This window comes from Papio anubis, chromosome 14 (genome assembly GCF_008728515.1).
Source record: "Papio anubis isolate 15944 chromosome 14, Panubis1.0, whole genome shotgun sequence".
In the NCBI taxonomy this organism is placed as follows: Eukaryota; Metazoa; Chordata; class Mammalia; order Primates; family Cercopithecidae; genus Papio; species Papio anubis.
In genome coordinates this window covers 60,377,754-60,404,795 of record NC_044989.1, presented here as the reverse complement: position 1 = coordinate 60,404,795, position 27,042 = coordinate 60,377,754, and the positions used below count along the sequence as shown (strand labels likewise).

Below are 27,042 nucleotides of genomic sequence, written 5' to 3'. Positions count from 1 at the left end.
TGTGATCACAGTGATGACCCACCCAGAGGAGAGCCTCACAACAAAGCCGATGTTTCCCCGCCTCCCCTTCCCCTCAGATCTCAGGCTGCAGTGAGTGACAACAGGGAATTTTTAGAAATTCTTATTTGGGGCAGGAAACTGACAAGGTATCCGTCCTTTCTCAATCAAAGCCTGGCATGAATTTGAGTCTATCAGTATATTTCCATTTATTGATGAGCAGATCACAGACTAGCCCCTGGGCATGTTTTCAAACTTAATGAAAAAAAGACAGTTTCTGCCACAAGAGCTCTTCATCTAACTGACAGCGTCAATCAAGAGGTTCTCTGAGCTCCTGGCTGCTCTCAGTAATGAAACCTTTCTTCTAAAAACTGGAGAGGCTAGTGAGACGGGATGGTGGGCCATGGTGGGGGGTGGGGGGGTACAGAAGATGTCTCTAGATCATCTCAACTATTTCACTTTTGTCTCATTATGGGCCTTGCTAAGGCCTGAAGGAAGCTAGAGGCATGGGGTTTGGTGGCAGCTGGAGGGTCCTGGAAAGCAGGGCTGGAAGGGAGTCTTTTCCCAAGGGGAATGATGCTATGGAAGCTCCTTTAAACTGAAAGGTGACTTTTTTCATTCTTTCTGGTGGAAGGCCAGATTCTCCTTCCAGAAGCTCACTGCTGTTTTCATTTAGGACACAGAACACAGAACTGAGATCCGAAGCCTGTCTTGGAGATCATGTATTCCAATGGTTTTCAAACCTTTCTTTTACTGGAAAATACTTTTCCCCTTAAATGAAAGCTATTCCCTCTGCAAGGGCCTAACAGATAAACACACCAAAAAGAGAAACCAGGATTCCATGGTTTAGGGATGGAAAACCAGTGGAGTGGAGGTATGTGTTGGGGGATGAACTCTAAGTGGCCATGGAGATGCTCCAGAAAACGTTAGATTTCTGAGAAGCACTGAAAACCATGGATCTAGTTCAATGCCCTCAGGCTGAAGACCAGAGAGGCTTGCTGAAGAGCAAACATATAATATCTGGCCAAGCTGGTCTTTTAAGTTCCCTTTCCCCAAAAGATGGGGCATCTGCTTTGTGCCAGGCATCCTAGTGTGCACCAGTGATGCCGAGAGAGAAGAGGCTGTTCATGGATCCTCTGGCTGTCACTGAGAAGGCCTTACAAGTCTCCAGGGCATCCTTCTACACCTTTCCCTTGCTTCTCCAGCAATAATATTAGTTTCTTCCTAAGTGGATTCATGTATTTTGGAGAGAGGAGCTTCTTACTTCTGCTTTCTAGAAGCAGTGATTTGCTCACATTGGCTAGAAAACTACAAGTTATCCTTGTTATTGCCCCATCACCTAGACCTGTTGACTCATGTCCTAAGTAACTTGGGTCAGTCTGCTTGGCTCCATCTTTTTGTTTTGTTTTGTTTTTGAGACAGAGTTTTACTCTTGTTGCCCAGGCTGGAGTGCAACGGTGCCATCTCAGCTCACCGCAACCTCCACCTCCCGGGTTCTAGTGATTCTGCTGCCTCAGCCTCCTGAGTAACTGGGATTACAGGCGTGCGCCACCACGCCCAGCTAATTTTGTATTTTTAGTAGAGGAGGGGTTTCTCCATATTGGTCAGGCTGGCCTCAAACTCCTGACCTCAGGTGATCCACCTGCCTTCGCCTCCCAAAGTGAGGGGATTACAGGTGTGAGCCATCGTGCTGGGCCCTACTTGGCTTTACCTTTACCTGAATACCCTGTTCTCAAATACCATCATTTCACTGGAGCTGGGAACAGGCTTCTAACTGGCTTTCCTCTTTTATTCTGGCCTCATTTAAATTCATTCTTCACATCGAAACCAGTGTCATGCGCGTCCGTGTGAAGAGACCACCAAACAGGCTTTGTGTGAGCAACATGGCTGTTTATTTCACCTGGGTGCAGGCGGGCTGAGTCTGAAAAGAGAGTCAGCAAAGGGAGATAAGTGTGGGGACGTTTTATAGGATTTGGGTAGGTAAAGGAAAATTACAGTCAAAGTGGGCGTTGTTCTCTGGCGGGCAGGAGTGGGGGTTACAAGGTGCTCAGTGGGGAAGCTTTTTGAGCCAGGATGAACCAGGAAGAGGAATTTCACAAGATAATATCATCGCTTAAGGCAAGGACCGGCCATTTTTACTTCTTTTGTGGTGGAATGTCATCAGTTAAGGTGAGGCAGGGCATTTGCACTTCTTTTGTGATTCTTCAGGCCATCTGGGCATATACGTGCAAGTCACAGGGGATGCGATGGCTTCGCTTGGGCTCAGAGGCCTGACAACCAGCATGATGTTTTTGAACTGCAGCTCTGGTTATGTCACTTCCTCTATCAGCTGAAAACTCCTCAGTGGCTTCCCATTGGTTTTAGACTCCCCAGTCTTTATCCTACTCCTTGTCATTGCTGATCAGCGTCCTGTATATCTCTCTATTTTGGTCTTGAATCTCTCCTCCTTCTCTCTGGCCTCCAGCAAAAACTTCCCTTTCTCACCACTCTCCAGCAGGAAGAGGGAAATGGCTTTGGAGATTGATACCTCTGGGCTCTGCCATTTACTAGGTAAGTTATTTAGGCCCACAGCCTCAGTTTACTCATCTGTAGAATAGAGTTAAAATACCACAATGTCATTGTAAGTTTCACTGAGATAATACGTATGAGCTTTCTGGCACAATGTCTAGTCAAGATGATCAATGAATATGAATTCTCTGCCTGGAATCTATCCCTCATTGGCTCTGCCTGTGATTGCAGATCCAGCCACTATCTTGATTGAGGGAAACATCAGGCTCCTGTTTCTTCAGCACTGATTTCTAGCTGCCTAAACTTTGCAGCTGGTGCAAATTCTTGCCCCTGGAACTCTGTTTTGCTGATCCCAAAGCTGCCCATTGCAGGTATACCTAAGACCTCTAATGAAGCCAAGGGCAGGGCTAATCCCTTGCATACTTACTGCGATTATGTCCAGAGTATGCACCTGGGGCTGTCACCATTGCTATTCCCTGGGTCTCCACTGGAGTGCCTCTGTAAGCCTTGTCACCACTACTTGATGGGGAAATTACCTAAGCTGGAGCTCTCAGCAACACCTTCACTGTCCTGGAGTCCTTGGTGCCTGGAAGACATGGTTGCCACTGGCTATGTCTCCATGAGCCCTTGGAGCTGTAGTTTGTGAAGATTGTGGCTCAGCCTGGAAGCAGGAGGAGGCTATGGCTCACAGTGCTTCTCCTCTGCGGATGGCCTTGGGCTTTCCGACTCTGTGGTCTCCATCAGGTGGCCTTATAATAGGACTTGTTCATTTTGCCTACACTGGGGTCCCACGACAGGTTCCTGACAGAACAGACTGAATGGGTCTGTGTTTGGAATTGCTCTCCCTTTCCTAAGGTCTGGCATGGGACATTTGCCTACTGACCACTTGGAGGATGCCTATTTTATCCTGTGCTGCTCTGGTCAATGGCTAATCCCTAAGTTCTCACCCTTTTCTCAGCTGCCACACCTATGATGGATGATTTTTATACACTCAAGCACATATCAAAATTTTGAGCACCTCCCCAGAAATTTTGCGGAGTGGCACAACCTTATAATAACATAATTACCAGAGTGTTCTTTGTATATCGGTAGCCCTCTTCTCCTGCAGTCAATGAGATAGACATGATGGTCTTCAGATCTGGGGATACCCAGACATGAATTGTATTTCCTTGCTTTCTTTATCACTGAAATTTAGATACAGTCATATGCTGCATAATGACATTTCAGTCGATTATGGAACACATATATGAAGGTGATCCCATAATGGAGCTGGAAAATTCCTATCAACTGGTGACATCATAGCTCTAGTAACGCCACAGCACCATGCATCATTCACCTGTTTCTGGTGATGCTATTGTCAACAAACCATAATTGTATAATACATACCATTATGTGTTATCAAGTACTATGTACTGTACATAGTGCTTGATGATGACAATAAATGACTATGTTATTGGTTTATATATTTACTCTACTATACTTTTTTTTGTTATTACTTTAGAGTGTACTTCTACTCATAAAAAAATAAAGTTAATTGTAAAACAGCCTCAGGCAGGTCCTTCAGGATGTATCCCAGAAGAAACCATTGCTATCATAGGAGAGGACAGCTCCATGGGTGTTATTGTCCCTGAAGACTTTCCAGTGGGACAAGATACGGAGGTGGAAGAGAGTGATATGCATGATCCTGACCTTGTGTAGGCCTAGGATAATATGTGTGCTTATGTCTTAGTTTTTTAATAAAAAAGTGTAAAAATTAAAAAGTTAAAAATTCTTTTACATAGAAAAAAGCTTGTAGAATAAGTATATGAAAAAGAAAATAGTTTTGTACAACTATAAAATGTGCTTTTGTTTCAAGCTAAGTGTTATTACAAAAGAGTCAAAAGGTAAAAAAAAAAATTAAAGTTTTATGAAGTAAAAATAGTTACAGAAAGCTAGGGTTATTTTATAATTAATGAAAAACATTTTAAATAAGTTGAGTATAGCCTAAGTGTGCAGTGTTGAAAAATGTACAGTTATGCATAATGTCCTAGGCCTTCACATTCACTGACTACTCACTCACTAACTCACCCAGAGAAACTTTCAGTCCTCCAAGCTCCATTCACTGGTAAGTGCCCTATACAGGTATACCATTTAAAAAAAATCTTGTATAGCATATTGTCACTGTACTTTTTCTATGTTTAGATATGCAACTACTTACTATTGTGTTACAATGTTCTTGCAGTATTCAGAACAGTAGCATGCGGTATAGGTTCGTAGCCATATAGCCTGGTGTATAGTAGGCTGTACCACCCAGGTTCATGTAAGTTCACTCTATGATGTCCACACAGTGATGAAGTCATGTAGTGATGTATCTCAGAATGCGTTCCTTTTATTTAGCAACACATGACTATACATTGAGTGAGAAAAGTAAACCAGAATTTGATTAAATATGTTAAAAACATTTAGAACATCTTAGATTACCAGTAGTAAACTACTAACTACCCACAGATGGCAGGTGAAGATCCCAGTGAAGGCCCCTCAAGAGTCGTTTTTACTAGGTTCATAGACACTCAGTCCCCAGAGAGTGTTGCCTAGTAGTTGGGAGTCACCCAGGATCCAGAGGAGGTGGGTAGGACATTCTTGTTGAGTGTTTTTGAGGTATGCTCCAGGGAAAGGGCCTCACTGGGTCTCTTAATGAAAGGAAACCCTGATCCTTCAAGGCTGGCAACAGAAGGGCCTTATGGCATGTGGGTGGGTGTGGTCCTGAGGCTTGTCCTCTAAGAACCACATTCCCCTGGCAGATTTCACACATTACTACTGCCCTGCATGGAGGATATTAGTAGATCAGTCAAGATGGAGCTTCATTGAACCCAGACCAACTGTTTTCAAATACTTCCTCCTTCAGCAGGAGGTTCCTCTGGCTGTCTTGCCCACCTCTTGCTCCCTTTCAGGCTTTGATGCCTGGTACGTTGTGAACTACTGCAAGAATAAGAGCACACCCTGTCTGGTGGTGGTGGTGGGTGCTACAATTTTTCTTCAGCATCCATCCCAGCTTGGAATAATAAGAGAAAATGATGCCTGCCTCTGTGGGTTCTTACAGTATCCCTTCCAGGGCACAGACACATCCTGGCATCTAGCAGGATGGAAACTGCAGCTACCCTGAAAGAAAACAGCAGCCTTGGCTTTTGAAGGGATGGCAGGACAGTGGCAGGGTGGAAGAGTTTGGGAACTTTGTGACTCTGCTAGCTGAGTATCTTGTCTGACTTAATGGCCCTCACCCCTCTACTCCCATCTCTCTGCTCTGAAACTCTGACTGTGAAAGTCCCCAGGGTCCCCGGCTCTCAGAATTTATGGAGAAAATGACTCTGTGTCCTCTAAGTCTTTAACAATGCTTGGGGCTTTGATATATGTCAGCTTTGGTTGTGGTTGGGGATTGGGGGCTGGTGGAGAAATGCCAAGTAACCTCCTCACCTCCACCCCCATCACTGCTGTCCTGCTGATCCCTAGAGCAGCAAAGAAACATTCTAGCTTTGAAGGTGGGCCTTGGTCAGTTACAAATCCCCCAAACAGGTGCTTCTGGCCATCAAAGTCTTGAAGCAGTTAAACTTGCTTTCACCTTTGCTGTGGTTCCCTTAAAAGAAAATAGAGAGATCTTCGAAAGGTGGAGGGGGTGGCAGGCCAGAAACGTAAAGTGTGTGCAATCACTCAGATACAAGTGGCACCACTAAAAATTGCCTTCATATATCAGCTTATGGTTTACACACTCTGGCAGAAAGGACACTAAAAGGTCAGCAGGAAAAAAATGTATATGTCAGGCCTGGAGCTGTGGCTCCAAAGGTGGTGAGAAGACACGATCTTCGAAGGGTTCTGGAGGGACCGGCTAACTGCTTGATGTGGCAGGATTCTTTTTTTTTTACTCTTTATTTTGTTTTATTTTTAAGGAAGTTGCTTGCAAACGTCAGCAGAGAAGCTAAGGTATAGACTCAGAGTAACCTCTCGCTCCGACCCCTGGTGACAAGACGGATAGTTCCATTCATCTATGGGTGAGCAGCCGAGGCTCCCTGCATTTTTTTTCCTTTTTGCTTGGATTCGGTATATATTTGTTTGCAGAGAGGGATGTCATGCTTGTGAATGCACTGCTCAGTCATGTGCCTGCGGTGAAATCAGAGGAGGGGAGGAGAGGCAGGAGGGAAGGAGGTGGTGTGGGGAAAGGGCAAGCTATACTCTGGGGGCTTTCAGTGTGCCAGCTTGGATCCAGAAACACATCTTCAACCAAATGCTAATGGAGAATGTGCCTTCCAACCCGAAGTATCAGCAAGTAGGCTGTAAATTAATAATGCACCCTTTTAGTAGCAATTGCCTTGTGGAAAATTCTGGGGGAGGATTATTCATCCACTTCCCCTTCCATCCCACCTCTCAGGAACTAAGAACACTGTAGGTCTCTCGGAGTTTTGTTTAAGACTGACCCTCCCCCCTTATTTTATTAACCGTGTAACATTTTCAGGTTGTTTTTTCCTCTCTGTCTCCTGCAGCAAGTCTCTATTGATCACTGTTTACAGTTATAATCCCTTTCAAATTTATCATCCATGACTAACACCACATGTATTGATTAGTGTTGACGGATGTCCCTCTACAGTATAGAAGCACTATGATCCCGGCCAGCCAAATGCACTGGAGAAGGGGAGATAGAAATATATGCTTTCCCTTTTTCCTTGATTTTCTTTCGGTGCCTTTCTATTCCCCATTTGGTCCCTAGCTCAGGTGACTACTTTTCTACAGATGCTTAGGGATTGCTTTGTATATTTTTAAGATAATTTCTTTACTCCCACTGAAGCCTTCTGGGAAGAAAAGAAAGTGCTGTTTTGCTCCTGGGTGGCAACTGGGGGTCTGTGGACAGGCCCTAAAGGAGATCAGATTTATGAGGGACATACACATGTCTTAACCTAAAGCCTCAAGTAACAAAGATGTAAAGGCTAGTTTTTTTAGGGACAAATTAGATGTCACTTGTGACTAAGGACAAGGTGTCCGAAATCTGGACTACAAGTGGAGTCATTTGTCAATAGTGCAATTTTTTTTGGTCCTTTTTTTGCTTACTCTCTACAGTGTCCTCTTTGCCTGTTGTGGGCCAAAGGCAAGTGACAGTTAGGTTGGGAAGCTGTGTACTCATCTGTCTTGCCCAAGTCACATTTCTAGGCCTCCTTGTCTTGGAACATTTGTGTATCTGGTTTGTCCTGCATGTGTGCATAAGGCACCCACCCCAGCCGCCCACCAAGCTAGCACTGAGTTGTGAAGCAGTCTGTCCCTTACCTTCAACCAGCCCCCTTGTGGGTAAGGCACCTTGAGGGTCCTGAGCTCAGCTGCCTCATCTATGCAATGAAACTAATAATCCTTTCCTTGCCTACCAAACAAGGAAGCTGTGAAATGACAGCTATGAGAGGGATTCAAAAAAATCATAAAGGACCTCATAAAACAAGATTGTATAACTATTATCCCGGAAGCTATCTTCCTCCTCCTCGTTCTCCTCTTCCTCCTCTTCTTCCTGTCTCTCCCTCTCTCTTCCTCCATCTTTATCTTGGTCTCTATCTCTCATACCCTAAGGGGGTTTTATTACTGTAAAAGGTTTTTCTTATACTCCAAGGAATATCACCAGAAGATGCAAGGATTAGGTTTGAGAATAAAACAAAGAATTATAGAACTCAAAGGGAATTTAGAGGTATTGTAGCCTAACACTTTAATTTTACACGTGAGAAAACTGATGAAGCCTAGACATTTGGAATAACACGTTCTATGTTGCACAGTGTGCGAGAGATAAGCCCAGGAAAAGAAGTCAGTTTTCTGACTCTTAGGCAAGTATCTTTTCTTCCCTAAACCTCTCCTCACCGCTTCTCTCTCCCGCCCTATTCTCCTGCTCCTTTTCTCTTTCTTTCTCTCCTCTCACTCTCCCTCCCCCTTGCCTTCTCCCTTTCCTCCCTCCAGCCCTTCAGTAGCTTTCCAGGTCCGGGTAGGGAAAGACACAAAGCCCCTTGTTCTTGGTACTCACTTTGGTTTGCAAAACCTACTTTCTAAGAAACTCAAAGGTTTCTTTACCACTGAAAATTCGTATTAAAAAGTTAATTTTCTTTCCAAAGGAAAAAAGAAAAGTATGTTCCGCTCCTAGGGGAGAGCACATCTACACACCTCATGTACCATTCTGTCATGCTATCGTGCTTTTGAATAGCTATTTAGTTGACTCATATGTAAATGATATTTTGTCCTCCCTCACTGCCTCTGTCCCCACTATTGACAATAATTTGATGGGATGTTTTTTGCCTCTTAACTTATCTATTTTTCAGGTTTTCATGGTCTGTTTGTAATAGTGTTTTTGGTTCTTTGCACTACTTTAAATTAAGTTTCTCATAAGGGTCTTATTATACCTGAATACTGCTCAGTTATTTGATGACATAGTTGTAAATCCTCAATAAAAAGATCTTTAATAATCAGTTGGCATTTATTTAATATACTACCCATCTTATTAAATCTAACTCCTTAGATTTAATAGGACAGTTTATTGTATTTTAGCATCAGAATAGTGATGCTCTAGTTATGCTTGAGAAGGCACTTTCATTATAAACTCCTGTTTTTAGGCACTTATAATTTTCTTAAGTAGCACATTTATTTCAATGTGCAATCATTTTCTCTTCTCTTCTCCCTCCCTCTCTCAATTTGTACCATTTTTTCCCTCATCTTTTAAAAGTTTAATATGGAAATACATTTCAAACTTCAGGGAGAAAGCTCTATCAGTGGCTGAGAATAGCTGAGCAAAGCTGCCAGGCTCCTTGAAATCCACATTCTTGTTTGGTGCCATCAGCCTACTTGATGCATATGTTGGCAATGGAGCCTGCTAGCCCCAGGATTGTGTTCCTATAACTTATGGAACTTTTTTGCAAGTCTTTTCAAGTGCATTTCCCCCAGTGGGTTTAAGCATCCTCCAGCTTTTGCCAGTGGTAGGAAACTGAGGAATCGAGAATGCAGAAAATACACTAGAATGGAGATGAGCCTCTCAGCTGCTCACCTGATGCTTTCCCTTTCCAGCCCATTCATGGCAAAAGTGCACGGGCCATGCTCTACTGCCCAGCTCTTCAACTTCATGTCCATTCCTTGCCTGGTTAACATCCACTCATATTTCTGATATCAGAACAAGCATCACTTCTTCAAAGATGCCTGTTGTAACCATGTAGAATGAATCTGGTTTCTTTGTTACGTATCTTGTAGAATGGGGCTCTTTTGTTTTAGAGCATATATTACATTTTCCATTTATTATATTCAGTTGTGCACTGGGATTGGCTCATATTGTCTTTTGAGAGCCAATTGTGTGAATCTCTTCCCAACTCCATATTTAGTGACATCACCCTGAGAGCCTAAAATCAGTCATCCTGGGAGTAGTTAGATTAAGAAATAGGCAAACGCTACAAATCAGAGCCTCTTTCCTCCCCATGGGAGGAAGCTGATTTTTAAATATTCACCTACACACCAATTATGTGGTAGTTTGAGACTAAAGCCTGTCCCCTTCTCTAAACTGTAAACTCCATAGAAAAAGAGATTTTGTCATTTTGGTTTGTGTTATATTCCCATCACAGTGTCTGGCATGTTGTAAGTAGCCAAAGAACTGAATTATAAAGAGATTTGGAAATAGAATCTTATTTAAGCAAAGAGCCTGGACCATTCAAAGGATCTTAATCTCATAAGATCAAGGTTCTCTATGATTTACTTCTAAGCATGAGTCATCTTGTAGTGTGATAGGATCTGGCTCTTTAAGAAAAGAAAGATTCTTAGATATTCAATTAGTTGTATTGGTAAAATGACTCATCAGGCAGCCCTTGAAACTCTTTAACCATGTGCAGAAAGAGAGAGGCTGGATGATGTTTTCTGCTGTTTTTTAAAAAATTATTTCATTGATAAAGTTCTCTTCTGTTCTTCTAGATAGCTGCTTTCACAGGTTTTATGCTCCTCACTTTGAGAGGATGATGCTTTTTATTTCTACCTCCTCACCATGCTCCAACCTAGGTAGTCAGCATCCCTTCAGGAACTTCTAGCTGTTATCTAATGAAATAGGGTCCAAGCATGAAGTTAGAGAGACTTTTGTTCTGCCATAGTTTTGTAGCCTTGGAAATTGATTCCATCCTTAGAGCTTAAGTGTCTTCATGCCTAAAGCATGGCATGCCATAAAATTGTTACATGACATGAAATTAAACAAGTGTGTGAGGTTGCTGACAAATGTAAATGTTATCAATTTTACAATCTTTAAATCTTTTCTCCTAGACCTGGATTCTGTCTTTGATGTTGTAGTGGAAGAATGGATGACTGAGGAACGGAAATATTTCAGGGTGACACTGTCAAATTGCTTGAGTGAGATGAGGAAAATTTAATTAATAAATTGACTGTTATTGATAAATTAAAAACTTTTTTGTGCAAGTTTTATTTTCTTCAGTGAAGGACTAAATAATTTGGACAAACATCTCACTTAAAACAACTAGAAAAGTTAGAATAAAAAGTGTGACAAACATTTATTGAAGGACATAGTAGAGCTAACAAGATCATTCACACTAACAGGGCCAAGATCTGGAGAAGAATGATATCTAGACAGGTCAGCCCAGCATTTGGAACAGCATTCCCCAGGAGCATCTACTAGCACCCTGGAAGAGGTTGCTTAGAGGAGAGCCTGGGCGTGACTCTTGAGTCTCATATGGCTAAGGGGGAATTTGGAGTTGAGCAACTATGAAGGAGTAAGAACTCTGGTAACACAACAAGCTTTCAGTTGGAGTAAAAGTAAACTGATTTTATACTGACGTGCAGAAATGGAAGCCTCAGTTTCAAATTATCTTAATCTCCTATTGGAAGAGAGTGACCTGGAATGCTAGTGGTGCTGGCCATTTTTCAAAAGCAAATGTAACTTCTTTCTGGAGGATAATTTTATACTCCTAATTCTGAAATGACTATATCAGTTTTCTGTTTGCAATGTTCTGTATCAAACAAAAAAGTCATACAAAAATATAAGATCATGTTAAAAATTTAAGAGAAGCAACATAAAATATAACCAGATCAGAGGGAATCCAGAGAAGGGAGTTATTAGACACGAATTTTTAAATAATCATGAGATTTTAATATGTTTAATATGTTTAGGGGAATCAAAGATTGAGAATTTTGGAGGATAAACCAAACACTCTAATAAATATTTTAGAACTGAAAAATAAAAGGGAAATTAAGAACTTAGTGGGTGGATTAACAATGAATAGAGAGTTGAAGAGAGACTAAGTGAACAGCAATATAGGTCAGAATAAAATATTTAAAATGAACCTTGAGTTTAAAAGAAGAAAAAAACAATAGAAAAAAAAATAATAGAGAAAAAATTCCAATATACGTATAATTTGAAGCCTAGCAGGATAGGAAAGTGAGAATTAGGTAAAAGCAGTGTTCTAATAGATAATGGCCAAGAGTTTCCCTAAACTGAATAAATATATCAAGCCATGTATTAAAGAAACACTCTGAACCTAGAGTAGAATAAACACAAAGCAGTTGCGTATAATGTTAAACTGCTGAAAGCCAACGACAATCAGAAAATCTTAAGAGTGGCCAGAGAGGAAAGAGCAACAAGACTAACAGCTAACTTTTTAACAATAACAGTGGAGGCTGGGAGTTAATCAATGGTATAGTCAAACCATTGAAAAAAATGGCAAATTAGAATTTTATACTCATCGAAAATATCCCCCAAATCAAGGCAAAACAATAACATTTCCAGATAAGAAAAAACTGAGAGGATTTATCACTGGCAGACTTATACTAAAAGAAAGTATGAAGGGCATTCTATAACCATTTTAGATTGAAGATTGAGAACATAGGAGAAATGAGAAAAATAAGTATGTAGAAAAATATAAATAAGTTTTAACTATATAAATAATAATAATGTCATGTGGGGAAGAATACATATATAGAATTAAAATACACTATGACAATAGCATATAAATTGAGAGAGTTAATGGAATTAAAGTGTCTTGAGGTTCTTGAATTGTACAGTAACAATGAAAGTGTTAATTTTCATTAGACAGACTTTATAAGTATACCTTTATCTCTAGGTAGCCCTAAATAAAATACACATACTTACATTAAAAGGACACATAATAACATAATAGAAGGAGAATATAATAAATAACTACATTTAATCAATCCAAAAGAAGGCTAGAAAATGATATAAAAAGTATAGAAAACCGGCTGGGCACAGTGGCTCACACCTGTAATCCCAGCACTTTGGGAGGCTGAGGCGGGTGGATCATGAGGTCAGGAAAACGAGACCATCCTGGCTAGCACGGTAAAACCCCGTCACTACTAAAAATACAAAAAAAAAAAAAAAAAAAAAAAATTAGCTGGGCTTGGTGGCGGGCACCTGTAGTCCCAGCTACTCAGGAGGCTGAGGCAGGAGAATGGCGTGAACCCGCGAGGCAGAGCTTGCAGTGAGCCGAGATCGCGCCACTGCGCTCCAGCCTGGGCGACAGAGCGAGACTCTGTCTCAAAAAAAGAAGAAGAAAAAAAAAAAGTATAGAAAACCAGAACAGTTGTAGGAAGGAGTAAGAGGAGTAAGTAGGAAGATAATAGAGCTATTCAAATATATCAGTAATTGCACTAAATGTATATAGATTAAATGCACAAATTAAAAATGTAAGCCCTCAGACTAAATACAAAACCAAACCCAACTATATGCCGCCTGTAGAAATGCAAAATCAATGTATGGATATAGAAAGACTGAAAAGAAAAGGAGAGAAAAATACTGAAAGAAAGCTGGTATAGCTATGCTAATATGAAAGAAGCTTTAAAACAAAAAGTGTTGCTATTAGAGATGAAAATGGACATATAATGACAAAAAAGTCAATTCACTGGGAAGATGTAACAAGTCTAAATTTATAGCTATCTACAAAGAGCTTCAAGTAGATATAGAACCATCCAAAGGAGAAATAGAGAAGTTCATAATCGGACTAAGAGGATTTAACATGTATCTCTCAGGAACACACAGAACACACAGACAAGAAGTTAGTTAGGATATAGAACCTCTAAACAATATTATTAACTAAATTAACTTAAAAGACAAAGAGAACACAGTATCCAATAGTGTATTTTTTTACTGTGGTATGATATACATAATATAAAATTAACTATTTTAACGACTTCTACATGTATAGTTACAATGGCCCATAAAGCAAGTAAAGACAAATTCTCAAAAACTTGAAATTATACAGAATTTATTTTCTAACTAGAGTGAAATTAAACTAGAAGTCAAAGCAAATAGAGAACTTGAAAATCTCCAAGTGCTTGGAATTAAGTAATAGACTTCTTATAATTATTATGTTAAAAATAATCACAATAAAAATTAAAAGATATTTTGAACAAAATAAGAAAAATATAACATCCCAAAACTTCAGAAATGCAGGTAAAGAGATAATTAGAAAGAAATACGTCGTAAATAAAACATGTAGGAAAAGAGAAAAAGGCTGAAAATGACCGTGTAATTATTCATATCAGGACATTAAAAACATATCAGCAAATTAACCTCAAAATGGAGGAGAAAAGAAATAATAAAAAGAGGAAAAATTAATTAAATAGAATGCAAATATACAGTAAAGAAATTCAATAAAGCCAAAGTTAGTTCTCTGAAAGACTGACAATTGATAAAGCATAAGTCAGGATGATTAAGAAAAAGACAGGTAGGTACATATCAGGAATGAACAAGAAGATATAATAAAGATATGAAGAATTATCAAGAGGATATTAGAGGAAATTTTATGCCCCAAATTTTGAAATTTCAATGAACAAATTCTAAGGAAATAATTTATTAAAATTATAAGAAAAGTATAATTGAGGACATTTAATCTGTCACTTAAAACTTTCCCCAAAGAAATTTTCAGGTTCTCATCTCACAAATTATTTGAGTCATTTTGTATTACTAAGACTTGTTTTATAGCCCAGAATATGGTCTATTTTGGTAAATGTTCCCTGTGCTTCTTTTTTTATTACCATGGTAAAAAACATAACATTTACCATCTAAATCATTTCTAAGTGTACAGTTCAGTATGTTAAGAAAATTCACATGGTTGTGAAACGTATCTCCAGAATTTTTCATCTTGTAAAACGAACTTTATGCCCATCAAACAGCTCTCCATCTCCATCTACCCCAGCTTCTGGTAACAACTAGTCTACTTTCTGGTTTTTTACGAATGCCTCATATAAATAGAATCACGCAATATTCGTCTTTTCGTTCTGGCTTATTTCTCTCAGCATAATGTCCTCAGGCTTCAATGATATTTCAGCATGTGTAAGAATTTCCTTCCTTTTTAAAAGCTGAATAATATTCCATATATGTTATAATTGAATATATTAAGTAATATTCCATATATATCACATTGTGTGTGCACATGTGTGTAGATAGATAACACATTTTATTTATGAATTCCTCTTTTCATGGGTACATAGGTTGGTTCTACCTCCTGGCTATTTTGCATAGTGGTGAAATGAATATGGATGTACAAATATTTCTTTGAAATCGTTCTTTTGATTTTTTTTGATATATAGACAGGAGTGGAATTTCTGAACTGTATGGTAATTCTATTTTTAATATTTGATGAACTACCATATTGCTTTCCATAGGAGCTGTGTGTTTCACATTTTTACCAGCAAGGATTTTAATTTCTTCACGTCCTCACCAACACTTGTTATTTTCTGCCTTTTAAAAAAAATAGTAGCCATCCTAATGAATATGAGGTGATATCTCATCATGGTTTTGATTTGATTTGATTTTTTCCTAATGATTAGATATGTTGAGCATCTTTTCATATGCTTTCTGGCTGTTTGTTTATCACATTTGAAAAAATGTCTATTCAAGTCCTTTGCCCATTTTAAAACTGGGTTATATTTGTTGTTGCATTGAAGGAATTCTTTACATATTTGACATATGATCTTCTTATTAGATACATGGTTTGCACATATTTTCTCCCATTTCGCAGGTTTCCTTTTTACTTTGTTGATTGTGTCCTTTAATGCACAGAAGTTTTAAATTTTGATATAGTCCAGTTGTTCTATTTTCACTTGTGTTGCCTGTGGTTTTGTTGTCATATTCAGGAAATCCATGTTAAACCCAATGTCATGAAGCTTTTTCCTTATATTTTTCTTCTAAGCATTTTATAGTTTTAGGTCTTATGTTTAAGTTTGATCCATTTTGAGTTAAATTTTGTGGATGGTGTACAGTAAGAGCCCAACTTCATTATTTTGCAAGTGGATGTTCAGTTTTCCCAGCATCATTTGTTGAAAAGACTTTTTTTTTTTTTTTCCTATTGAATAGTCTTTGCAATCTTGTCAAAATCATTTGGCTATATCTGCAAGGGTTATTTCTGGGTTCTCTGTTCTGTTGGTCTATATGTTTGTTGATCTATATGTTTGTTTTATATGTTTGTTGGTCTATATGTTTGTTGGTCTATATGTTTGTTGGTCTATATGTTTGTTTTATGGCAATACCACACTATTCTGATTATTGCAGCTTAGGTTTTGAAATTAGAAATTGGGATACTTCAACTTTGTCCTTCTTTTACAAGATTATTTAGGATAGTTAAGGTCATTGAGATAACGTGTAAATTTTAGGGTGGATTTTTACATTCCTTCAAAAAATGCCACTGGGATTTTGCTAGGGATTGCATTAAATTTGTGGATTACTTTGGTAGTGTTGACTTCTTTTTTTTTTTTGAGACAGAGTCTGGCTCTGTCACCCATGCTGGAGTGCAGTGGCGTGATCTTGGCTCACTGCAAACTCCATCTCCTAGGTTCACGCCATTCTCCTGCCTCAGCCTCCTGAGTAGCTGGGACTACAGGCGCCTGCCACCATGACCGGCTAATTTTTTGTATTTTTAGTAGCGACGGGGTTTCACCGTGTTAGCCAGAATGGCCTCGATCTCCTGACCTCATGATCCACTGGCCTTGCCCTCCCAAAGTGCTGGGATTACAGGCGTGAGCCACCATGCCTGGCCTAACTTCTTAAAAATAGTAAGTCTTCCAATTCATGAACACAGATGTCTCCATTTATTTGGGTCTTTCATTTTTCAGCAACATTTTGTAGTTTGTAGTGTAAAAGTCTTTTACCTCTTTGGTTAAATTTATTCTTAAGTATCTTGTTCTTTTTGATACTATTGTAAATGGAATTTAAAAAATTCCTTTTAGGTTATACATTGTAAGTATATAGAAAGGAAACTAAATTTTGAGTGATGATTTTATATCCTGCAACATGTAAAATTTGTTTTTTATTTCTAACAATTTTTATGTGTGGAATCTTTAGAGTTTTCTGTATATAAGATCAGTTGTCTGAGAAACAGAAGTAATTTTCCTTTCTCCTCTCCATTTTGGATGCCTATTATTATTATTATTATTATTATTGCCTAATTGCTCTGTTGAAAATTTCCACTACTATGTTGTATAGCAGTGGTGAAGGCAAGATTTTGTTTTCTTGATTCTGATTTTAGAGAAAAAGCTTCCAATCTTTTACCATGAAGTATATAATATTACTTGCAAGTTTTTCATATACAGTCTTTTTATGTTAAAGTAGTTCCCCTCTCTCCCTAGTTTGTTGAGTGATATTCCATGAAAAGAATGTGTTCTGCTGTTGTTAGGAAGCTGTTGTATAAATGTTAATTAGATCAAATTGGTTGATTGCGTTGTTCTGTTCTACTTTATACTAATGGATTTTCTGTCTAGTTTTTCTTTCAGTTATTGACAAAAAGGGTTTATGTTTTTGAAAATAATACTTATTTTGTCTATTTCTCCTTTTCTCTATAAGATTTTGCTTTTGGTATTTTGAAGTTCTGTTATTAAATGTGCAGATATTTAAGATTATTATGTTCTCATATTGAATTTACCTCTTCATCATTTTGAAATGACCCTCTTGAATCTATGGTAACATTATTTGCTCTGAAATCCATATTGTCTGATATTAATGTAGATATGCTTTCTTTCTTTTGATTAGTGTTAACACAGAATATATTCTTTCTGTCTTTTCTCTTTTAACATATTTATATCTTTATATTTGAAATGAGTTTCTTGTTGTTAGCTCATAGTTGAGTCTTCTTTCTTATTGAATCTGACAATCTCTGCCTTTTAATTATGAGCATTAAACTATTTACATTTAATATGATTATGATATAGTTGGCCTGCCCAAGAAAATCTATTTTCTATTTTTCTTATCTATTCTTTGTTTCCTTTCTCTTTCTTTTTTTGTATTACATGAGTCCGTTTCTGATTCAATTTTATCTCCTTTGTTGACTTGTTACTATAACTATTAACTATTCATTTTGCTATGTTATTTTAGCAGTTGCTTTAATGGTATTATATCACTTTGTGTGTAGCATTTTATGTAATATTTACCCTTGAAATGAAAATGTGAATTCTTGACTTATCAATGTAATTTACCACATTAACAGAATATCAGAGAAATCATGTGATATTCTTCATAGGTACAGAAAATTCAACACCAATTCATATTGAATTCTTAGCATAAAATCAACAGAATGTAATTTCTTAATATGATATAGAATAGCTATGAAAAATACGAAGTATTTATCATTTTAAATGTGTAATGATTAATGCTTTCCTTCTGAAATTGGGAATGAGACAAGGAAGCTGGCTGTCATCAGTCCTGTTCTACATGGTACTGGAGTCCTTCCAGCACAAAAAGCAACATACAGAAATAGAAGATACAAAGTTCATAAGGAGAAATAATATTCTCATTATTTATAGGCAACATAATTATGTTCGTAGAAAATCCTAAAATATTTGTATATAATTTATTAGAATTAAGAAATGAATTTAGCAAGACTATTCAATACAACATTAATGCACCAACATATATTTTTAAGTGCCTGAAAAAAGTTATAAAATTAAAAATACAACATTAAAATATCATCAAAATATTAAGCTCCTTTTAATAAAGCTGAGAAAATGTTTACTTGTCCACTACACAAAACATTGCAAAATATTGACAAAAATTAAAGATGATCTCAATAAATAAAAGTTTATGTTAGTTCTTTACAAATTTATCTATAGAGTCAATACAATCTTAACAAAGATTTGAGCACATTATCTTGTGGGTATGGGAAAATTTATTCCAATATTTATATCAAAACATGAGGGGCCAAGAATATCTAAGATAATCTTGAAGCAGAAGCAGGTAGAAAGACATACTCTATCAAACAACAAGCCATATTATAAAGCTAGAGCTACTAAGGTAGTGTGGTATTGGTGTGTGCCTAGACTAAAAGAGTCAAGAAAAAAAACTATGCCTATATGGATATTTGATTTCTGTTAAAAGTAGCACTTTGGCGCAATGGGGGAAATGAGGCCTTTTCTCAATGACTGTCCAGTGTCAACTGCATATCCTTGTAATGAAATTGGGCTTCTACCTCACATGTACTTGAAAATCAAGTTTGTGTTGATTGTGGGTCTAAATATGAAAGTCAAAACAATAACATCTAGGAGATCATATAGAATATCTTCATGACTTTGGGTGGGGAAAGATTTCTGGAACAATATGCAAAAATTGCTATCTAGGAAATGACAGATAGATTGGGTTACATTAAATTAAGAACTTGTTCTTATCCAAACATAGTGTAAAGAGAATAAAAATGTAAGCCGGAGTAGAAGAAGATATTTTCGACACATGTAACCAACAAAAGATTGATAACCAGACTATATTAAGAGCTCCTATATATCAATGTTAAAAGCACAGACATCCCAATAGAAAAATGGGCAAATGAGTTAGGCCCTTCACAAAAAAAGAAACTGCAAATGCCCAAGAACGTAAGACAAAGTGACCACCATTAGTAATTGGAGAAGTGCAAGTTTAAAACACTACTACATGCCTACCAGAATGGAACTTCTGTAACAACCGCCACAAACAAAGCAAAATACTAACCATGCCAACAATAGAGCTGATTTGTTTATTCATACCCTGCTTATAAGAGTATTTTGGAAAAAATTCTTAGGCATGACACACTCCAGTTGTGCTTACCCTACTATCTATCCAATGCACTCCCAGGTATGTATCGATTGAAATGTGAACACATTACACCAAAAGATATGTACAAATATGCCCCCAGCATTATTATTTATAAAAGTCACAGATTTGTCCAACAATAATAGAATAAGTAATATATATATATACACACACACACTATACAGTTACAAAAAACAGAATAAATTCGGACACAAAATAATGCAGTGTTATTTAATTTAACAAATGTTCAAAACAAGTGAAATTAATCTATTGTGTTAGAAGTTAGGGTCATCACTTTTGGGGAGTAAGGCAAATCTGTGTTTGAGAGGGGGTATATTAGTTTTTTATTGCCATTATTACAAATTATTACAAATGCAGTAGCTTCATACAGCACAACTTTTTTATCTTATGATGCTATAGACTGGAAGTCCATGAAAAATCTCATGGGCTAAGATGAAGTTGTCAGCAGGGTGCATTCCTTTTTGGAAGCTCTTAAGGAGAACCTGTTTCCTTGCTTTTTCCACCTTCTGGAGATTGTCCAATTTTGCTGGCTCATGACCCCTTCCTCCATTTTCAAAGCCAGCAACGCTGGGCTTCAGACCTTCTCATGCTACTATCTATCTGGTTCTCACTTCTCTATTCACATCTTACTTTTCCACTTTCAAAGATCCTTGTTAAAAGGATCTCACCCATTGGACTCACCCAGTTAACCCAGATTAATGGCCCTATTTTAAAGTCAGCTGATTAACAACTTTAATTTGATCCTCAAACTGAATTCCCCTTTGTCATATGTCATGTGTCATGTGTCAACATAACATGTTCACATGTCCTGGGGATTAAGATGTGGACATCTTGGGGGGCCCATTATTCTGCCTGCCATAAGAAGCATGAGGGGACTCCTCTTTTCCTTTTCTTTCTTTATCTTATTTTTTTCTTTAAAATGATAGGAATCAGAAATTACTTATGTCACTCGACTTTTTTTCCATACTGAACCTGGGTAACCTTATACTTTTTATTTTTTCTAGGAAATACAAGTTTGGGGACTAAAGTAGATATGAGAAATGTGTTCTGTGTCCTGTTCTGTGTCAGAGATGGAAAATGGTGACACTTCCTATTCTGCCACAAATGTGTTGATGCTGTTTGAGTGTGACAATGAAGCAGAAACACCATACTCAATTTCCTTTTGGAAATGTCAAGGAGAATCCATCTAGCTTCCAAGTTGCATTGCAAGCTGAGAACCTCCTTCTCCCCAAATGTGTCCAGAAAGAGTTCTTTTGTTTCTTGCCCATAAACATGCCCAGTGACTTGATTTCCTAAGATTCTGTAATATAATGTTGACTCCTAATTTTGTTTTAATCATTTTAGTTACATATCAGCTCAAAAGCCAAATTAACTCTGTTCTTATTTTAGTTGCGAAAACAAATTCCAGCACAAGCAGCCATCCAGGAATGTCTTTGCCACCTTGTCTTTTGGCACAAATTCTTCCTGAGATGATTTGGGGAAGGTACTCTGTAATTTCAGCATGTCGAGCACACATCTATGTGTTACAAAGATGTGGCACATACAACAAATAGAAAAAAAAAGCAGATTAAATTATTAGGACATGTGCATATTGAGTGTATTCTTTCTCTCAAGTGTGTGTAGATTTTCCTCCTAATGGTTCTTGGGGAGAAGATTTGCAAGTAAATTTTGGATTGACAAGTTTTTTTCTTCCTTGGCTAACCTTTCCTTCTCACTACATCATTTTACTTCCCTTCCAGTGAGATTTTGGTCTTGGACTTAATTAAACAGATTGTTGTAGGGGGCTATTTCCAACCATATCTGGGAACCTCTGAGTTCAATTCACTTCTCCTCTCTCTCTTTGTGTGGCCTTAAGCTCATTCCAGGCATGAACTTTGTTTCTTACCCTATCTCCTCCCTCCAAGATGCTATGGGATGACTCCTGTGCTGAGTGATTGTGCAATTCTTTAGTCTGTTTTTCCTCTGCAGCCACAAGGTGAGCAGATTGGTTGGAGCTTGCATTCACTGATGGAACTTAGCTATGTTTTGCCCAAATAGCAAGATGGGGAAACAGGGAGAACTTGCCAGCAGCGCTGTTACAAATAGTTTCTAAAAAACAGAAAACATAATGTATTACATTTAGAATGCTATACTCTGTACCTAGTGGCATCTACGATCTCTTCACAGTTAGTTCTTCTGTATCATGAAAGTATGCGAGCTGACGCTAGTGCTTCTTTGGGTGGTGTTTGAAAACCTAGTGGTCTCTTTTAAAATCAGGAATCTGGATCAATGAACCTCAGACTTTATTGTTAGATAAAGCAAAGATCAAATAATAGTGTGATAGAACACTAGCTCTAACATTTTATGAGTTTAATTGTCACCTAGAGAGCTTGTTAAAAAAAAAGATCATTATTATTTTTTGAGACAGGGTCTCACTCTGTCACCCAGGCTGGAGTTCAGTGGCATGATTGTGGCTCACTGCAGCCTTGACCTCCAGGGCTCAAGCAATCCTCTCATCTCAGCCTCCCAGACAGCTGGAACTACAGGCATGTGACACCACACCCGGCTAATTTTTTGTAGGGACGGGGTTTCACCACGTTGGCCAGGCTGGTCTCGAACTCTTGGATGCAAGTGATCCACCCACCTCGGCCTCCCAAAATTCTGGGATTACAAGTGTGAGCCACTATGCCTGGCCAAAATGCAGATTATCAATCATTGGTTTCTACCTTCAGAGGTTGTTATTCAGGTCCCAACTGCCCATTTGTGTACCACACTTTGAATCATACTGGGATTGGATATACCAGTCGCAGATATGCATAAATTCCAGATGAAATTGTCATGCTGTCGTAGAGATAGGCTCTCATTTCTTGGAGGCTCTTACAAATTCCTGTGGGGATCTGTGATTCTGTTAAGGGGCAAGAATAATGCCTGACACACAGCAGGTGACCAATACATGCGTGGAGAGCAAATCCTCAGCAGGGAGTGAAGATATGAAACAAAAGAACAAGACAATAAGTTTTCCATTAACTTATAAATGGAAGAGAAGGAGTTTTCCATTAACTGATAAATATTGAAACTAGCCTTCAGAATGAAGCTATAATTCCAGTTTCATAGTCCCAAGTTAAAGAAAGAAAGTAGCCAGATTCAGGGAACCTATGCAGTGAGAAATGGAAACTGGATTTAGGATAAAGTGCATGAGAGATCCGACCTTCTTTCCAGAGTTAAACTGGAGTGGAACCATTTGTAGCTCAGATGTGTCAGTATATAGATGCTAGTCTTCACTTCTTCACCATCTCAGAGTCTCCACTGCGTTGAATGTATTAATGCTCCACTCCAGAGCTTATGTGTCAATTGGACAGCAGTTGTAAGTTTTTGGTGTAGTGGCAAACTAAATACCTTGACCAATACTTCTGATTGGAACAACAAAAAATGTCACATGAAATATAAACAATACTTACTTTTTGTGTTTCACAAAGATGGCATGAAACAAAGAAATATTTAAAGGCCAAATAGAAAGGAGGGTAGGAAATATGACAGGTAAATTAGCACCAATGTTTGCTTGTGCACTGGGGTCTCTGGTGAGTCCTAATGACATTGATTCTACTGCAGTGATGAAAGGGGGCATGAGAAGGTGGAATAAGACATGTCCTCCACAAGGTAGGGAGTCTGATGGGGTTCCTCATATAAATGTAGAATCCCCAGGGATCGCATTAGGAGTATAAAGGTGAAACAATGCAGAAGAATATAGCAAGGACAAAAATTTGCCTTCATTGCTGTTTGAAGGGGGAACATGGGAAATAACTAACACCTAGCGTTTGAGGTCAGAATGCATGCTACCTATATAATCCAAAAAATGTTCAAATAGGGAATTGAATTGAAAATGGTTCTGGGTTATTTAGAAGCTGGGTTTCTTTCCTCCTTTCTCTGAAGACAAACAACTGTAACCCGTGCCTAAAAATTCCCAAAGATGAAGTTAAAAAATACTAAGTTCAGTCAAAAATAATAAAATATACAAGGAAGCAAGGCAATATGAATAATGGCTGGTGGAAACAGTGAAGGCAGAATCAGACTTGTAAAATCTTCAGTTATTGAAATTATCAGACATATAATTTAAAATAACTATGATCAATATATATTTAAACATAAAAGAAAAGCTTCAAAGTATGAGAATGAAACAAGAAACCATAAAGATTGACCAAAGTTCTTCAAATGAAAAGGTCAAATTGAATTTTTAAAAGAGAAAAATAGAATAATTGAAATAACTCAGTGGATAGGTTAAAGAGCAAGGTAGACAGAACTAAACAGAGATTTAGTGAACTGGAAGAGATATCTACAACAATAGCAATAACAACAAACTGAGAATACAGACCAGAGAGACAAAGACCTGAGTATATAAGAGAGGTTAAGCGATATGGAAGATGGAGTTAGAAGATTTAACATAGGTCAGATCAGAGATTCAGACAGTAATTACAGGAAGAATGGAAAATAGTATATCAAGTACACAATTATTGAAAGTTTTCTGAATTACTTATCTTTAGAATCAAACCACCCAATACACATCAAGTAAGATAAAAATAAATCCACACCTAGGTTTTAAAAAATGCAAAACATCAAAGACAAAGAGTCTTAAAAGCAGCCAGTGAAAAATGACACATTGCCTGCAAAAGATGGTGTTTAGACATTTTGGGAGCAACAATAAAATATAGTGGAATAATATAGCATATGTACTGAAAGAAAACAACTCAATTTGGATATTATGTAAAGAAAACCTTTATTTATTGATAATCTTTAGGAATAAAGTCTAAATAAGAACATTTTAAAACAAATAAACAAACATCCTCATCAAAAGTTATTCCAAAGAATAAACTTCAGGTAAAAGGAAAATGATCCTAGATGGAAGTTTGGGGTACAGGAATGAATCGTAAGCAAAGAACCCTGTAAATAGGTGGACAAAACTAAGCAAACACTGCCTGTATTTAAAAAAACAAAAATGTCTTATTTGTTTTTTCTTTTTATGAAATAAAATATAACTAAAATAATTAAGAATTGGATAAAGGATCCAAGTTAAAATATTCTAGGTTTTTGAAATTCTTGGGACAAAGGTAACAATATTAACCAACTTTGGACTTTGATAATTTACATCTGCATGTTAAAATGACTAGGTTGCTGGGCACAATGGTTTTAGCCTATAGTCCCCAGCTACTAGGGAGGCCAAGGTGGGAGGATCACTTGAGGGCGGGAGTTAGAGATCAGCCTGGGCAACATAGTGAGACCCCCATATGTTAAAAAAAAAAAAAAAAAAAAGTGGCTAGGATAACCACAGACAGAGAAACTGTAGAACATATAGCATAAACCTTCCAAACAATAAGGAAAACAGAATGAGAAATAAAAGACTTAATCTAAAAGGAAGGAAGTAAAGAAAATTTAAAAAGAGAAACAGACAATAACAGGGGAATAGAAAATAGAATATAGGCCGGGCGTGGTGGCTCACACCTGTAATCCCAGCACTTTCAGAAGCCGAGGTGGGTGGATCACCTGAGGTCAGGAGTTCAAGACCAGCCTGGCCAACATGGTGAAACCCCGTCTCTACTTAAAATACAAAAATTAGCAGGGCGTGGTGTTGGGCGCCTGTAGTTCCAGCTACTCGGGAGGCTGAGGCAGGAGAATTTCTTGAACCCAGAAGGTGGAGGTTGCAGCAGTGAGGTGAGATAGTGCCAGCCTGGGTGACAGAGCAAGACTGTCTTTTAAAAAAAAGAAAAAAGAAAAGAAAAGAAAATAGAATACAATATTGTTGAAATTAACCTAAATATTAAAGTAAACATTATAAATGCAAGTAACCTGAACTCTTCCATTAAAAAACAATGGTTCCAGACTGGATTAAAAAACTAACTAAATTATCTTTATAAATTAAAACATAAGCACACAGAAATATTGAAAGACAAAGGATAGAAAAGGATACCCCATGCAAATTCTAATCAAAACAAATTTGAGATTTCTATGTTAATTTTGGATGAAAGCATTATTAAAGAGAGTCATCACACAATGATAAAAATCCAGATCACTAGGAAAACATTACAACTCTAAGAGGTAACATATCTTTTCAATTCACACAACAAAATGGGCAGGACTAATAGATAAACCTACCATAGTGTTTGGGTTTTACCATACTTCTTTTAGTAACGCATAGAACAGGGAGAGAAAATATTAATAAGGCTATAAAGATTTAAACAACAGAATTGACAAATGTGATTTAATGGACATATGTAGAACGTTACAGCCAACAACATCAGAACACACATTCTTTCAAGGACCCATGAAACATGTATGGTCATCTACTCTGTACTGAGCCCTACAGCAGGTCTCAGCCAATCTCAAAGGGTCATAGCTACTCAGACCACACCCTTTGACCACAGTGCAGTTACATTATACAACAATAGCATAGACTAACTAGAAAAAACCTATATGTTTGAAAATTAAGAAAAATACATTCAGGTAAGTCATGTATCAAAGGAGAAATCACAAGATATTTAGAATTGCAGGATAGTAGTAGTTTATGTATCAAAACATAAACTATACCTCCATAAACATATGGGGGTATAGTTAATACCTATATGGGGTAATATAATAGCTATACAGAAAGCTGTAGACTTATGTACTTCTATCAGAAAATAAGAAAAGCTCAAAATTAATTAACTCAGTATTCAATTTTAGGAGTTAGAAGAGCAGAACAGTATAAAGTCAAACAAAATTGAAGGAAAAAATAATGAAGAAAGAATAAAAGTACAAATGAGTAGACTGGAAAATAAATATGCAATAGAGAAAATCAACAAAGCCAAAAGTTGATCATTTGGAAGCACTAACAATAAATCTCTGGAAGAATTAATTAACAAAAGAGAAAATAAGATAAATGAGGATCAGAAGAGAGGACATAATTACAAATGCTGAGGAGATAAAAAGATGACTTTAGTTGGGATAGCCCTGGTGAGATTTTGGACATATAAAGGCAGGCACTGGCTGTACAACTTCCTTCAAAGCTGGCTCAGTGTTTAACTGTCATTGTGTTAAATGCAACATCCTAAGTGCAGGGCAGGTGCTGAGCCGGTATCCCAAGTGCTGCAGGGGAAGTCCTGAGAGAACCCAGAGAGGAAAGAGTAGCCAAGCGTGGATGGGTTATCCAAAAATCCAGAAGACCTGCAGTAGGACTTGAAACTTTCCGTGACACAAATTCATTGAGAGGTTGCTGAGGTGTCCAAATAGGAATGTGCAAAAGGTAAAGTGATGAGCCTGGAAAGTCGAGTAAACGGGAGAACTAACAGAGACTCTTCTCCTCCACGGGAATGGGGTATAATGGGCTGAGCATAGAAGGAGGAAAGGGTGAAAAGAATGGTTAAAAGGCTGAAATATGGACCACTGTCTAGAGCTTGAGAAACTTAACCCTTCACACTGTCTCTGTCCTGGGATCTTGGCTCTGAGCTACTTCTGCTGGGCACCTGACTGATTTCCTG

The 27,042-nt window shown here is 37.8% G+C and overlaps 1 long non-coding RNA gene across 6 annotated transcripts in view; it reads left to right on the top strand.

Moving 5' to 3' along the window:
• LOC108581646 overlaps nucleotides 1–27,042 on the top strand; it is a 441,215-nt gene that overhangs the window by 60,122 nt on the left and 354,051 nt on the right. For 5 of the 6 annotated variants that reach the window (XR_004178269.1, XR_004178266.1, XR_002516662.2 and 2 more), the window contains exon 2: nucleotides 6,426–6,527. This is a non-coding gene — a long non-coding RNA (uncharacterized LOC108581646). Of the gene's footprint in view, nucleotides 1–2,192; nucleotides 2,548–6,425; nucleotides 6,528–27,042 lie in introns of those variants that run through there. The other variant, XR_004178267.1, reaches the window with a different exon arrangement.